At 45.9% G+C, this 17004-nt stretch overlaps 1 protein-coding gene across 1 annotated transcript in view; it reads left to right on the top strand.

Annotated features, from left to right (window-relative positions):
* LOC143960579 (uncharacterized) overlaps positions 1-16454 on the top strand; it is a 151434-nt gene extending 134980 nt beyond the window's left edge. The window contains exon 13 of the mRNA XM_077469323.1: positions 15852-16454. The gene's annotated coding sequence lies outside the window, so the exon portion shown is untranslated. The remainder of the gene's footprint in view (positions 1-15851) is intronic.
* Positions 16455-17004: the final 550 nt, after the last annotated feature.

Genomic DNA, 17004 nt, shown 5'->3' on the forward strand with positions numbered 1-17004 from the left:
TACAGGGCACTTTCGCCCCCTTCCTTCCCAGCCCAATTTTCAGCTTTCAGCGCTCTAGCGCTTTCAGTGACAATTGCGCGGTCATGCTACACTGTACCCAAATGAAATTTTTATCATTTTGTTCGCACAAATAGAGATTTATTTTGGTGGTATTTATTCACGACTCCGTTTTTTATTTTTTGCGATATAAGCGCAAAAAAGCGGAAATTTGGAAAAAAAACAATATTTTATTTTTTCTATTTTAAAAGAAATCCAATAAAATCTAATTTTGTCATAAATTTAAGCCAAAATGTATTCTGCTACATGTTTTTGGTAAAAAAAATTCCGTTAAGTGTATAATAATTGGTTTGTGTGATCACGGACATATGTACGCAAATGATCATGTACATATGTGTGCAGGTGATCACGTACATATGTGTGCACATAATCATTGGGACAAGTGATTTTAGTGGGACATATGTGGGGGACATGTTTTTATTATTAGGGACATGTGTTTTTATTTTTTGGGGACATGTATGTTTTGGGGACATGTGTGTTATGGGGACATATGTGGGGACTGTGTTTATACTGTATGGTGTGTTGTGTGTTTACACTAGACTGAAGATCAGTGAGTAAAAAGCTGTAAAAAGCAGCCCATACTCACTGATCATCAGCCGGCTGCAGCAATCTGCTCTCCTCTCCTCAGCGATGACTTCTGTGTGAGGAGAGGAGGAGCCGATTGCCTAGCAACCGGCTGTTTGTTTACATCACATGACGGCCGTGATTGGACACCGCCGTCATGTGATCAGGAGGGCCAATCACAGAGCCCTCCTGCCGATCTGAGATGCGCCGTGTCCCGGTGACACGGGCGCATCGGGATCGCGCCGCTGCGCGGGCACGCACGCGCGCGATCCCGCTCCTCCTGATGGACGTTCCTGAACGTCCTATCAGGAGTAGACGGCTCCCACCCGGCCGTATATGTGCATTGGCCGGGTGGGAAGTGGTTAAAGACTAAAATATAAGATACACTTATCAGATTCCTCACCCCGTCTGATGGCCCATTTAAAAATTTTAGGGGGGGGGGGGGGTTTTGGACAGGTAACCCTCTACACTTCATTGAGAGCTGAATGCTTAAATAATGTGTGTTACTTCGGCCAGCCCTGTTGTGGAAATTTGTATTAATGTATGTTGTCAGATGTCCCCCGGTGTCAGTTTTGCTGTAATACGCTCATGTGAGGGTATTTGCACATGCAGACGCTGGTGGACCATTGGGTGCAGAAACCTTCCCATGGACCCAGCAGATCTGTTTGCTCTTTTAAGGATGTTTGTTCATGCCTCACCAGAGAACTGCCCACTTCATGGTGATCGCATTTAAACTCCTAAGTAAACAGGTCTGTGTACTTGGGAACTATAGTATAACCATACATAATTATGGCCCACTGAGCCATAATTTGATATGGCTCGCATCATTGGTAGCAGTGAGAATGTGCACACGGTTGTGTTTGAAACCATGTGCTTGCCGCATGGATTTGCACACCACCGTCTGCACACGTCACCACTGCATTTCTATTTGAGTATATGCCTGTTTGTCATTGGTTCTTTTGAATGAATATAAATGTCTGATTGGCTGATTCTGAAATCAGCAGCCTCTTTTGTTATCATTGTGTTTAGTATAAATAAAAGCCACTTGGCTACTACCTGGGCAGGATTGATACTGAGCTTGAGGCGATACCAGCATCTGTTTGTGTTACTTGGAAAGATAAACAGATTTCTCTGCAATATATAAGAGGGCTTTTTGTGCTTTTAAGCGCAGAGAAATGATATACTTATAGGGAGAAGCTTAGATTTTACCTGACATCAACATTTTTTTTTTGGGGGGGGGGAGATGTTTTGGACAGGTAACCCTCTACACTTCATTGAGAGCTGAATGCATAAATAATGTGTGTTACTTTGGCCAGCCCCTCCTTACTTACACTATTGGCAGCCCACTGGAAAGGTAAGAAGTGTCATAATACAAAATATCAAATACACCCTGTACAAATAGAAGCACATTTTTACATTCTGCATTTACCTATCAAGATAATAGGAGAACAAAACTTTAAACAGTAGCATTTGAAAGTATTCCAGCTGGCCCTTGCACTACATGCTTTGGGGAATTCATCCAGAAATCTGACCACAAAAGAGGTAGGTATAGTGTGTATGGGTTTGGCAAAGTCAGCAGATAGAGGATTGGTATCGGTTGACTTAGCAGTTGGGGGGAGGGAGGGTTCCAAATTATTTTGGGACCCCAAAAAAAAGCCTCTGGCACTCTGCATGAATTTAAGCACACACATAACATTTGTACACATTTTGGGGGGTGTTTTGGGTAAAGCACTACAATGGAGCTGACAAAATACATTGTTAAGTGACTAGGCTAGGAGTATATGGGCCCAGGATAGCATGCTGGGGAGGTTAGTGAAGACAAATATGCATGTCTGTCATTGGTTCTTTTGAATGAATACAAATGTTTGATTGGCTTATTCTGAAGTCAGCAGCCTCTTTTGTTATTGATGTGTTTATAAATAAAAGCCACTTAGCTACCTGGGCAGGATTGATACTGAGCTTGAGGTGATAACAGCATCTGTTTTTGTTACTTGGAGACATAAACGGGCACGCTTTCCCGGCATTATATAAGAGGGCTTTTTGTGTTTTTAAACTCAGAGAAATTATAGCTTATAGGGAGAAGCTTAGATTTTCCTTGACATCATGGCAGGCCGTAAAGTAAGCCAACAGCTCTTCCTAATTCAGCAGACCTCAAGCGGGAAGAGACCTCCAGAACCAGACCAGCAAAGGCCTGCCTATGGTACGATAACCATACTTCAAGTTTTTTGAACATTTTTGCTGTTGTGTGTTTGGGTTCTTGATTCTCTGTGCGCTGAAAGAGGTAAGAGCTGCCAGGCAGAGAACCTTATGTTTTTTTTGTCGTTTTCTGTATAATGACAGGACTTTTATTGTAGGTTATATTTTTGTCATTGTAAGTAGGTATATTAATTGGGGAAGCACCTATATTTAAATCCACTATAGGTCCCATTTAATACAAACCTAAAGTGAATGCTGTGTATGACTGAGCAAGCCGTGTAACTGTATGTTGTGTAATAAGTTTGTGATGTATATGAGAAATAGAAATGGATGAATTGTGATTTTTACCTTTGTATGGGACCAAGACACATGCCCCCATAAGTGTAAAAATATTTTTAAAGGGTTTGGTTTCAAGTTGAAATGCCTGTCGCATATCCAAGTGGCCATGTATTGTAGGTACATTACAATAGGAGCTGTTTACACCCTGTGGGGAGGGGGGTCTTAGGTTTCTAGGTAGTAGCATGGGGGAGTTCTGTTGACTTTCTAACTCTGAGTTTGTTTCTTTTCGTTTGTCCTGGCTGTCATTTTGTGTCTGCTGTGTTTGGTTGAAATTGCTATTTTGGTTTATAGAGGTGCGGTTTAAGGCACAGTTTCTTTTTACGTGAATTCAATCTTTTCAGTTTTTGTACTTTTAAAATGGTGTGTGTTGTTTTTGTTTTTGAAAGGCTTTGGTTGACCTCCTTCAGCCGTATTTTTGCAGGAGTTTCAGTTTTTTGCTTTTGTTACACCATAGATTTTTTTTTTTTTGATGGACAGGGTATGAGACTGGGCTTCCCCTCCCCCTCCCTCTTCCTATTCATTTATATTATGTGATGTACAACAGGAAGTTGGTGGGAGGAGCTTGGGGTCCTTTGACTCGTGTTTGGAAGATGACAAAATCATTTTTATTTTTAAATGTAATTAAGTTTTATACTATAATACAGTTTTGGGTAGAGAGTAAACAGGAGGCATCCATATTATTGTTGTAACATCCAGGTACAGATAGGAGCCATAAGATTGTTTTGAATAAGCGGAGGATTTCATGGTGTTTTTGTAGTTTGTCTGACAACACATTTATAGGGCGGATGATAATCGGTTGTAGAGCATGTAAATGTGAGGATTAGTACGCTAGCATAATGGGAGGCCGTGTAAGTCAATTGGAAACGCTGGGTACTAGTACTGTAAAAATGGTCACTAAGCAGTACTGCTCCAAAAATTAGTGCAAGGGTGCCCTGGACGCAGGGACACTTCATAAGCGATTCGAATCGTCATGGGTAATGTTGGTCAATGCGTGGGAGGAAAAAAATGAGGCTCCACACCAGTCAGACAGCTGCACTGCACATGAGATCTGGGTTTGGGGCTCTGGACATGAGAACCTTTAAATTTTGGCATATATGGTCAGAGGGTACAGTAAGGTTTATTCCTTTGGAAAGTACTTTTGATGTCTGGAGGTACGAGACCCGAGAATAAAAATACCTTGGAAGTAGCTCAGCTGTGCCTTCAGAAATCTGTAATAATGAGTGCACTGTAGGGGGTCCTGCACTGTAGGGGGGCTGCACTGTAGGGGGGTCCTGCACTGTAGAAGGGGTCCTGCACTGTAGGGGGTCCTGCACTGTAGGGGGGGTCTGCACTGTAGGGGGGGTCCTGCACTGTAGAAGGGGTCCTGCACTGTAGGGGGGTTCTTTACTGTGGTGGGTCCTGCACTGTAGGGGGGGTCCTGCACTGTAGGAGGGGTCCTGCACTGTAGGGGGTCTGCACTGTAGGGGGGGTCCTGCACTGTAGGGGGGGTCCTGCACTGTAGAAGGGGTCCTACACTGTAGGGGGGTCCTGCACTGTACGGGGGTCCTGCACTGTAGAAGGGGTCCTGCACTATAGGGGTCCTGCACTGTAGGGGTCCTGCACTGTAGGGGGTCCTGCACTGTAGGTGGGGTCCTGCACTGTAGAAGGGGTCCTGCACTGTAGGGGGCCCTGCACTGTAGGGGGGTCCTGCACTGTAGGGGGTCCTGCACTGTAGGGGGTCTGCAGTGTAGGGGGGTCCTGCACTGTAGGGGGGGTCCTGCACTGTAGAAGGGGTCCTGCACTGTAGAAGGGGTCCTGCACTGTAGGGGGTCTGCACTGTAGGGGGGTCTGCACTGTAGGGGGGTCCTGCACTGTAGAAGGGGTCCTGCACTGTAGGGGGTCCTGCACTGTAGAAGGGTTCCTGCACTGTAGGGGGGTCCTGCACTGTAGAAGGGGTCCTGCACTGTAGGGGGGTCCTGCACTGTAGGGGGGTCTGCACTGTAGGGGGGTCTGCACTGTAGAAGGGGTCCTGCACTGTAGGGGGTCCTGCACTGTAGAAGGGTTCCTGCACTGTAGAAGGGTTCCTGCACTGTAGAAGAGGTCCTGCACTGTAGGGGGGGGGGGGTCTGTACTGTAGGGGAAGATTCGGCACTGTAGGAGGATTCTGTACTGTAGGGGAGTCTGTACTGTAGGGGGGTGGGTCTGTACTGTAGGAGGGTCTGCACTGTAGGGGGGGAGGGGTCTGCGCTATAGGGTGGAGGGGTCCGTACTGTAGGAGGGTCTGCACTGTAGGCAGGGCCGGACTGGCCTACCGGGATACCGGGAAATTTCCCGGTAGGCCGTCTGCATTCAGTGCCCTGGGGCCGCTTTTGTCCCTGTGCTGGCTGGCGTCAGCCCAATAAACTGCAGCGGCGGCCGCCGAACTTTGCAATGCACTGGCACTGCCTGTGTGTGCCTGTGCCGCCTCTTCTGATCTGGCTCCGCCCCCGGCTCCGCCCATTGAAATGCCTGAGAGTGAGGGGAGGAGCATGAGGACGCTGACTCCTAATTGAATTTCAGCCCGTGCTGCGCCAGCACCGCTGATTTCTTCTTCTGCGTTGACTCGGCCCGCCCACTAGACTGCACCGTCTGCACGAGGAGAATAGGAGGACGGCCGCCCCTGGATCAGAACAGAAGAAGGTACCCCTGCTGCCCTGAGCTCTCACTCTGTCTCTCTGACTCTCTCTCTTTCTCTCTGTCACTCTCTCTCTATCTATCTCTCTATCTATCTCTCTCCCTGTCTCTCTCTCCTTCTCCCTGTCTGTCTCTCTCTCTCTCTCTCCCCCTGTTTCTCTTCTTTCTCTAATTTTTTGCAAGTAAAAAAACTGTGCATTTTTAAATTTGTTTTTGCAGTTTTTTTTGGGGGGGGGTGCCAAGTACTGAAAAAACAAATATCAATTGCCACCACTGTACCCATCAAACACAGACACTGTGCCAAACGCAGCCACTGTGTCCGTCAAATGCAGCCACTGTGCCTGTCAAACGCAGCCACTGTGCCCTCCAAACGCAGCCACTGTGCCCGTCAAACGCAGCCACCCTGCCCATCAAACGCAGCCACCGTGCCCTCCAAACCCAGCCACTGTGCCCGTCAAATGCAGCCACCCTGCCCGTCAAACGCAGCCACAGTGCCCGTCAAACTCAGCCACCGTGCTTGTCAAACGCAGCCACCGTGCCCGTCAAAAGCAGCCACCGTGCCCGTCAAACACAGCCACCGTGCCCGTCAAACGCAGCCACCGTGCCCGTCAAACGCAGCCACCGTGCCCATCAAAAGCAGCCACCGTGCCCGTCAAAAGCAGCCACTGTGCCCTCCAAAAGCAGCCACTGTGCCCTCCAAAAGCAGCCACCGTGCCCGTCAAAAACGCAGCCACCGTGCCCGTCAAAAACGCAGCCACCGTGCCCGTCAAACGCAGCCACCCTGCCTGTCAAATGCAGCCACAGTGCCCGTCAAACGCAGCCACCGTGCCCGTCAAACGCAGCCACCGTGCCCGTCAAAAGCAGCCACGTGCCCGTCAAAAGCAGCCACTGTGCCCTCCAAAAGCAGCCACTGTGGCCGTCAAACGCAGCCACCGTGCCCGTCAAAAACACAGCCACCGTGCCCGTCAAACGCAGCCACCGTGCCCGTCAAAAGCAGCCACCGTGCCGTCAAAAGCAGCCACCGTGCCCGTCAAAAGCAGCCACCGTGCCGTCAAAAGCAGCCACCGTGCCGTCAAAAGCAGCCACCGTGGCCGTCAAACGCAGCCACCGTGCCCGTCAAAAACGCAGCCACCGTGCCCGTCAAACGCAGCCACCGTACCCGTCAAAGGCAGCCACCGTACCCGTCAAAGGCAGCCACCGTACCCGTCAAAGGCAGCCACCGCGCCCGTCAAAAGCAGCCACCGTGGCCGTCAAACGCAGCCACCGTGCCCGTCAAAAGCGCAGCCACCGTACCCGTCAAAGGCAGCCACCGTACCCATCAAAGGCAGCCACCGCGCCCGTCAAAGCCAGCCACAGTGCCCGTCAAACGCAGCCACTCTCTCTCTCTCTCCCTGTCTCTCTCCCTGTCTCTCTCTAATTTTTTGCAGCTAAAAAAAGAGTGCTTTTTAAAATGTTTTTGCAGTTTTTTTTGGGGGGGGGGGCACAAAGTACTGAAAAAATAAAATAAAACATCAATTGCAGCCTCACTGTGCCCATAAATTGCCACCACTGTGCCCGTCAAACGCAGCCCCTGTGCCCATCAAACGCAGCCACTGTGCCCGTCAAACGCAGCCACTGTGCCAGTCAAACGCAGCCACTGTGCCCGTCAAACGCAGCCACCGTGCCCGTCACACCCTGCCCGTCAAACGCAGCCACACTGCCCGTCAAACGCAGCCACCCTGCCCGTCAAACGCAGCCACCGTGTCCTCAAACGCAGCCACAGTGCCCGTCAAACGCAGCCACTCTCTCTCTCTCTCTCTCTCCGTCTCTCTCCCTGTCTCTCTCTCTCTAATTTTTTGCAGCTAAAAAAAAGTGCTTTTTAAAATGTTTTTGCAGTTTTTTTGGGGGGGGGGGGGGGCGCAAAGTACTGAAAAAATAAAATAAAACATCAATTGCAGCCTCACTGTGCCCATAAATTGCCACCACTGTGCCCATAAATTGCCACCACTGTGCCTGTCAAACGCAGCCCCTGTGCCCAAACGCAGCCACTGTGCCCGTCAAACGCAGCCACCGTGCCCGTCAAACGCAGCCACTGCGCCCGTCAAACGCAGCCACCGTGCCCGTCAAACGCAGCCACCGTGCCCGTCAAACGCAGCCACCCTGCCCGTCAAACGCAGCCACACTGCCCGTCAAACGCAGCCACCGTGCCCGTCAAACGCAGCCACTCTCTCTCTCTCTCCCCGTCTCTCTCCCTGTCTCTCTCTCTCTCTCGTTTTTGGCAGCTAAAAAAAGAGTGCTTTTTTAAATATGTTTTTGCAGTTTTTTTTTGGGGGGGGGGTGCAAAGTACTGAAAAAATAAAATAAAACATCAATTGCAGCCTCACTGTGCCCATAAATTGCCACTACTGTACCCATCAAACGCAGCCATCCTGCCCGTCAAACACAGCCACCGTGCCCATCAAACGCAGCCATCGTGCCCGTCAAACGCAGCCACTCTCTCTCTCCCCGTCTCTCTCCCTGTCTGTCTCTCTCTCTCTCTCTCTATCATTTTTTGCAGCTAAAAAAAGAGTGCTTTTTTAAATATGTTTTTGCAGTTTTTTGGGGGGGGGCGCAAAGTACTGAAAAAGAAAATAAAACATCAATTGCAGCCTCACTGTGCCCATAAATTGCCACCACTGTGCCATCAAACGCAGCCAGTGTAACCATCAACTGCCACCAGTTTGCCCCATCAAATGCTGCCAGTGTCCCCCCTTACCTGTCTCGGGTCAGCGTTGTCCTCCACGCTCCCTCCAAGTCCTCAATGTCTTCTCCCGTCCTCTCCTGCTCCTGCTATGATTGGACGCCTGATAGGCATTCAATCACAGCGCCTCTCGCTTCAGCCAATCAGGTGACAGGTAACCAGACCCGATGCACCTGATTGGCTGAGAGGCGGATCAGTGTTAGGGAAGCAATTTATTTGATTCCCTAACACAGCACTGTGTAAGCAGCAAACGCACAGCAGTGTGCCCGCTGTTTACCAATTTGGAAGCCTATTAGTGCCCACGGCTCTAATCAGGCACTTCCAAAAACACCCCCTGTAATTCAGATGCCTGGCGCCTGGCAAGGGGCCGGACAACTGAATAGGGGGCAGCAGCGGCGATGATAGATTCATGCAATGCATGAATCTATCTAATGAAGATTGACGGGTGCAGGAGAGAGGGGGCTGCGCTCCTGCACCCTCTATGGATGCACCGCCACTGCCCGGTTGTATTTCCCCTGGGTGGGGAAATACCACCATGTTTTACATTATATGTCCCTATACACTGTGTGTGCCCTATAAAAAGGAGGTGGGCATTAAGGGACAGAGTAAACACTTCTTAAATTTTGATACACCCTAACACCATACATGTGTAAAGGGTAATGGTGTGCTGGCAATTTGTGTGCATTACTGGGCACTTTCACCCCCTTCCTTCCCAGACCAATTTTCAACTTGCAGCGCTCTCGCACTTTCAATGAAAATTGCGCGGTCATGCAATGCTGTTCACACTAATAGAGCTTTCTTTTGTTGGTATTTATTCATGACTCATTTTTTTTTTTTTTACAATATAAGCGAAAGAAAAGCGGAAATTTTGAAAAAAAAAGCAATATTTTCTTCCTTCTATTTTAAAAGAAATAAAATAAAATCTAATTTTGTCATAAATGTAAGCCAAAATGTATTCTGCTACATGTCTTTGGTAAAAAAAAAAATCCTGTTAAGTGTATAATAGTAGGTTTGTGTGATCATGTACAGATGTGTGCAGATGATCATTGGGACATGTGATTTTACTGTTATATATGTGAGGGATAGGTGTTTTTACTGTGTGGGGACATTATTTTGGGGACTTTGTGTGTTTACATTGTGTTGGGACATGTGTGGGACACTAGGTTGGTGATCAGTGTGTAAAAAGTTGTAAAAAAACAGCTCATAGTCACTGATCACCAGCCGGCTGCAGAGATCCGCTCTCCTCTCCTCACTGACAGCTTCCGTGTGAGGAGAGCCGATCGCCTAGCAAATGACTCTCTATTTACATCACATGGCGGCTGTGATTGTCGAAGTGACACAAGCGCATCAGGATTGCGCCGCTGCAGGGGCATGCACACGCGTGATCCCCCTCCTTCTGAGGAACATTCTTGAACGTCCATTTAGAAGGAGGAAGCGCCCACCCGCCCGTATGTGTGCAGTGGCCGGGTGGGATGTGGTTAAAGAGCAACTGTCATCTCTATCCCGCAGCGGCTCCTCTTCTGACCCGCGGTTGACTCACCGTGAGTCCCATTCACTTTAATGGGATGGCTGGTGATGTGGCAGTGACACAACAAGGTTAGGGTGACGTGGGGGCAGCAGGCGAGTGGATGCCCGCTAACAGGCGCTGCCATGGTGGATATGAAATGACAGGTGCTCTTTAAATGTAAGGACTCATTCTTGCTGGTAGTTAGAATCTTTAATATTTGCAAACAAAATGAAGGTTTCCTATTTAGAATAATAAGCTTGTCAGGTTAGTAAAACAGTGAATACAGCAAATACAGTTTTTAGTGTACATAGATTTGCAAAACAATGGGATAAGTAATATTCCTGAACTTTGTTCATGGTTACTGTGACACCAATGCAGTGCATGTTATCGTGCAGAGCTTGGATTCATTGAATGAGTTTACCAAAAATGAAAATATTGCAGAATATACAGCCTCATGCTACATAACTAAGCTGGTTATACATATAGCCCTATGTGCTTTTATATGTGTCCTATTCATATATAATGCACTCTTCAAATATGCTTTAAAATGTGTGGTTTTCTCTTTTATGAACAAGAAAATAATGACGTTATGCTTCTGGGCTGGTATAATAATGCTATGGGGCTGGTATGTAATAATTTCCACGGCTGGTTTTCATTCCCAGTCCAGCCCTGACTGTAGGGGAGGATTCTGTACTGTAGGGGGGTCTACGCTGTAGATGGGGGTCTGTATGGTAGGGAGGGGGGTCTGCACTGTAGGGGATCTGTGTAACATGCAGAGGGTCCAGAGCTGTGAGGGGCTGTGTAATGTAAAGGGGTGTAGAGGTGCAGGGTGCTGTGTAATGTAAAGGGGTCCAGAGGTTCAGGGTGCTGTGTAATGTAAAGGGATCCATAGGTACAAGGGCTGTGTAATGTAAAGGGGTCAGGAGGTTCAGGGTGCTATGTTATGTAAAGGGGTCCAGAGGTACAAGAGCTGTGTAATGTAAAGGGGTCCAGAGGTGCAGGCTGCTGTGTAATGTAAAGAGGTCCTTAGGCGCAAGGTCCTGTGTAATGTAAAGGGGTCCAGAGGTGCAGGGCACTGTGTAATGTAAAGGGGTCAGGAGGTTCAGGGTGCTATGTTATGTAAATGGGTCCAGAGGTACAAGAGCTGTGTAATGTAAAGGGGTTCAGAGGTGCAGGCTGCTGTGTAATGTAAAGGGGTCCAGAGGTGCAGGGGGCTGTGTAATGTAAAGAGGTCCTTAGGTGCAAGGTCCTGTGTAATGTAAAGGGGTCCAGAGGTGCAGGGAGCTTTGTAATTTAAAGGGGTCCAGAGGTGCAGTTGTGGAGAGGGGGGGTACACAGTAGTGACAAAAAGATATTGAAGGATGCAGAGGTATGCAGGGGACACGTGGGTGTTTTTACATTTTATGGTGGGGGGGGGGGGGGTGCCAGATGTAGGATCCGCCCCGGGTGCCAAATGCTCTAGGTACGCCCCTGACTACACTAGAGGCTTTCGGATTCAGTCCCAGCTTTTTATCCCTATTGAAAACTTTATATGGATCTCCGTCAGCTCAGGTCTCCATACAGGGCTACAAATCGTCGGCAATTACTATCAAACGTGGCACAAGACAGGGATGCCCTCTATCTCCCTTACTTTTTGCAATAGCTATTCAGCCTTTGGCCATGGCAATTCGGAATCACCCTAATATTTCTGATATCAATTGCGGGCAACAGGTACATAAGTGCGCATTATTTGCTGATGATGTCCTTATGTATATTACAAACCCTCAAGTCAATTTACCCCATTTGCTCTCTTTACTAGAACAGTTTGCTCGGCTCGCTGTCCTCTCCTTGAACCCTCGTAAAACAACAGCTCTTAATGTGTCACTTCCCCACTCAATGGTACGGAGCCTTCAGGAAAATTAGGATTTTCAATGGGCATCGCACTCCCTTTCATATTTAGGGGTCCAATTAACACCTACTATTGAGACTCTATAAAGCTAACTATCCCCCATTGTTTTGAAAATTAAAAGAAGACCTTCGCAACTGGGCAGATTATTCCCTATCATGATTTGGCAGAATCAACTCAGTTAAGATGACACTTTTACCCAGGATACTTTATTACTTTAGAACCCTACCAGTAACGGTCCCAAGAGGAGATCTGCAGTGCCTACAAGCCAAATTTCTCTGCTTCATTTGGAGCAATAAAAGACCTTGCATTAACAAACAGATACTATATACACCAAACTTGAAGGGAGGTCTCGGGCTTCCTAATTTACTAAACTACTATCAAGCTACCCAGATCTCCCAACTTGCCCAAACTACTGCTATAGGCCCTGCACCTCTATGGGTTTCTCTGGAAGCACTCTCTTGTCACCCCTTGGCATTGATGTGGCTCCCTAGCCGATTACGCCCTCCTATTCTATGCCCATCCCTATCAAACTTATTGTTTGGGATAGAGTACGTCATCGGGCACCCTTATCATCACCACACACTCCTTTAGCTCCTGTCTTCTGTAATCCAGAGTTTCCACCCGGGTTGGTACCACAATCATTTCACTGGTGGCTTAATAAAGGCTTGCTGAGAATTGGGGACTATCTTGATGCCAATCAGGTATATTCTTTACAGCATTTTAAAGAAAAAATGCAAATACCTAGCAGTGAAATATTTAGATATAACCAAATTATATCCTTTGTCAGACGCAAACTTAATCTAATCATTGAACCACTTACGCTTACAATGTTTGAGTTGTCATGTCAAGCAAGGACCCAAGGGAAAGGACTATTATCTAAGGTATATACTTTCCTCACAGAACCTACCTTAAAGCTTTCCTATATGACACAATGGGAAAAAGACCTGAACCTCAGTTTTGACTTAAGTGAGTGGCAAGAAGTTGCCTATAGCCTATTCAAAATCTCTCTCAATACCACGCTAATCTAAGCCAATTATAAAACATTGTTACGTTGGTATTTGGTCCCAACTCGAATAGCTAAAATGCACCCATCTGCATCACCCAATTGCTTTTGATGCTGTGGCCAACCAGGGACAATGCACCACATCTGGTGGCAATGCCCACTGGTGATTCAATTTTGGATCAGGATATTTAACTTAATAAACTCAGTGACAGGAATAAATATCCGTAGATCTCCAGAAATAGCCTTGTTCCACAGACTACCTGAAGAGATACCTAGGAAAGTAACTAAATTAATTACATATATATTACTAGTGGCCAGGATTACAGTGGCCAGGCATTGGAAACAAACAAATATCCTGTTCGATTATGTCAGAAATAAACGTAACTGGAAGTGGGAAATTATAAACTTACTCACACACTCCATAATACGTCCAAAAATGTTTTCAAAATTTGGGACCCGTGGATCCGCACATCTCAGTTCCCTAACGAGCCCTGGATTGACCCTCTTGAACTCTTCCTCCTCGTTTTTCGTTTTTCTCCCTATCTCTGCTTTCCTTTCACCTCTACTTTTGTTTCTTTGGGGATTAATCCCAATATTTTCTGGGTGGACTCAGAACTCCACCAAGTTCCTGAAACTGACTTTATAAGGAGATGATACCAAAGCTTTTCACTATGTTTTACCCACTGCCCCCCTCAACTTACGTTTCCTCTACAGGAACCCGAATATACTATGAATAAACTTGGGACACCACTTTATATGGATGCGATGTTGAACATTGGTTAAAATGAAAGGGGTTTAACTAATTGCTTATGCACTTGAAATTTGTTGATGCCACATATTGGTATTCCTTTTTGTTGAATAGTAGACTTATCTGAAAATATCCTATGATTACCGTTTGTGATATCATATTAACAGACTATGCAAGGCTTTGGATAATTATACTTTGGATGTTTCTAATTTTGTTATTGTGAAAATTTGGAGATTGATCTAAAAGTACTTTCTGAATTTATTTCTAATTATTTTCAATAAAAATATTGAAATATAAAATTCTCAGGCCTGTTTTTGGACTTTGTATGGCTGGTCCATACAAGATTCCGAGATGCTCTTGTGCTTCTCATTGTATTTTTTTCTATCACTAAAAGAGTGAAGGCAGCATTTCATCTGGCTGTTTTTGTTTTTTCATTTTTGTTTTGGGAACAATGAAATATCTCCCCCACATTTGTATCTAAATGTTTGTCTCATGTTTGTATATAGTAACAAGAATATGTTTGAACCTACCACGACAGCCCTCTCTGCCTGTCGCGGGTGTTGTATTTTAGTAAGAACAAGAAAGTAAGGGTTACACAGGGTTTAGTTCTTATCGGTTTGAGGAATGTCAGTGACAATTTACCAATGTACATGAATGTTGTATTGTTTACCATTCTTTTGCAGGTTAAAAAGAATTAGGTTAGGTCAAGGGAGTTTCAGAACGTGTGTGTGCAGTTGTATAAGAAGGTAAAAGTATCATTGTCTATTACACTTTCATTGTAATTTTTTCTGCACCATTCTAATCCCTGCATATCTTCCTCCAGTTTGTAATGAGGAGGAAAAAGGGGCGAGGATAATGGTGAGAATCACAATTTTCAAACCAATAATACTAACCGCTCTAATTCTAGCTAAGTTTGTGACCTAGTAGGAACGACAGGTTCCACGACTTTCTTCCTTTGATGGAATTTGAATCAGCAGTCTGGTGAAGGACACTCCCATAGGAACCTTTTTTTCAATGGTTCCAGGTATTACACCACAGATGGTAAGATGCAGTTCCCACATGTCTGGGTTATTGCCATATGAGGTTTGTTTGGAGGTCAACCAAGACCAGAGTTGTACTTTCCTCGGCAGCTGTCAACATTCTTGGTTGATGGGGTGGGTGCAGTCACTGTGACATGAACTTCAAAAGGTCCACCACAGGGTTCCTGAGTCCCTCCTGGACCCTGACACAATAACCAGTTTACATTCTTTCTATCCGGGTGACTGGGTCATTGTAAAGAAGCTTGATGGACAAGACCAGGCCAGCCACTGTAAGAAGCTGCTCAACTACACCAAAGGATGAGGACTTGTTTATTTATATTTTTTAAGTGTATTTTCCAACTTGCTAAGAAAGCGAACAGGACACATGGTGGGGTCTACTCTGAATCTCCACCAAGCTCTATTGCCCCAGCGATGACGGCGATACATGCTATATGTGATGTTCATATTGGTGTGAGGAGTTTTGACAAACTAGTAAAATCCAAACAGACACTTGTCAATAGAATTTAACAATACATCTCTAGAGGGTAATATTAATTATATTTTCAACAATAGCTCTGGTTCTTGCCAGCTTTGGTATCGGGATAACTAGGTAGCCCACAAGTGTGCTTCAACTTTAGTTTGGTATTAATGCGGATCTACAGCTTATAAGGTAATTCCCCTAATGCAAGAGGTTCATATGTGCTGGTCAAACTCATCCCAGCATCTTATGTTGCAGCCGATCATGAGGATCTGATGGCGCGAGAGAAGGTAAGAATGGCAGGGACAGCTAGAAGGGACTTGCTTTTACACTGTGGGGGCTTGAGCTTATGAAACGAGTGAACAATTTCTCATCCATTGAGGATGGGATGTTTCATGTAACTGTTGAAGCTACAAGGAAGTTCCCACAGTCCAAGGGGTATTTCTGGGAATTCATGAGTAAAGATTGTTATACCTGGATTGGGGATACTAGTGACAAAGTTCAGGCTCACATGGATAAGGCTTAGATTCCTACAAGCTAGTGACGGTTGAAGTCCTTTTAAGGGTCTGGAAATCTTTGGGGATTACATTTTTTATTTTGCAGCGGATCATAGTTGAAGGAAGTAGGGGTATTTATACTTATGTTATTTCTGTTTCTATTCCTTCTATATGTCGTGATAAGGTGCTCCTGTTGCCTGATTGGACACGTGACCAGAGCCCGAGCAGGTGACCACATGTTCCACGATGAAACCCCCCGAAGCCCAGCCCACATACAAGACACAGAGGATTACTACAGCTCACCATGTTGTGTCTTCCCTATAAGTCATTACTCCTGAAGAACAGTATCTACATGTCAAGCCATGTTTTTCTTTTTTATGGACTCATATGGACTGTAAGGACTAATTAATTTCCAGGTGTAAGAAGATGATCAAGATTCATCAAGGGACACATGGGAGCATATGACAAAGAGGAGGAGCTGTTGTGAAAAATTGTATTAATGTATGTTGTCAGATGTCCCCCAGTGTCAGTTTTGCTGTAATCCGCTCATGTGAGGGTATTCGCACATACAGACGCTAGTGGAAGACCATTGGGTGCGGAAACCTTCCCATGGACACGACGGATCTGTTTGCTCTTTTAAGGATGTTTGTTTATGCCTTACCAGGGAACTGGCCACTCCATGGCGATCGCATTTAAACTCCTTAGTAAACAGGTCTGTGTACTTGGGAACTATAGTATATCCATACAAGGTACATGGTATGGCTCACATCATTGGTAGCAGTGGGAATGTGCACACGGTTGTGTTTGAAACCATGTGCTTGTCGCATGGTTTTGCACACCACTGTCTGCACACGTCACTACTGCATTTCTATTTAAGTATATATGGTAATAATGGGCTAATGGCGCTACCTCAAACCTATTGTTTTGTGTTTATATCCAACTAATTTTTTCTATTATTCCAAATTCGACCATGTGCCACTACAAGTCAGTTATATTCCTTATCCTAAAAAAGGTGAGCACACACAGTTCTTCACTAACGTGATCGAACACTCAGTCAAAATCCCTAAAAAGCACCCACACTACATGTAAAATCCACAACATTCAAAATAATTTTGTGATAGTAATTTTTGTGATCCCAAAAAATATTATTATACTATACAGCCGACTACCATACACAGTGTACAAGACCCCTATTCGGGGGAAAGTTTGCACTTATAGTCGCACTGCGTTTGTGCAGTTCCTGTGCAATTGCTATCACTGTGCACAATTTATATTACCACTATAATACCCCGTGAATGGAAAAAATATATATTACAATGAAAGAACAAAAACCACCG

This window comes from Lithobates pipiens, unplaced genomic scaffold (assembly GCF_037356315.1).
Source record: "Lithobates pipiens isolate NorthernLeopardFrog02 unplaced genomic scaffold, aLitPip1_a1.2 Scaffold_8, whole genome shotgun sequence".
Classification (NCBI taxonomy): domain Eukaryota; kingdom Metazoa; phylum Chordata; class Amphibia; order Anura; family Ranidae; genus Lithobates; species Lithobates pipiens.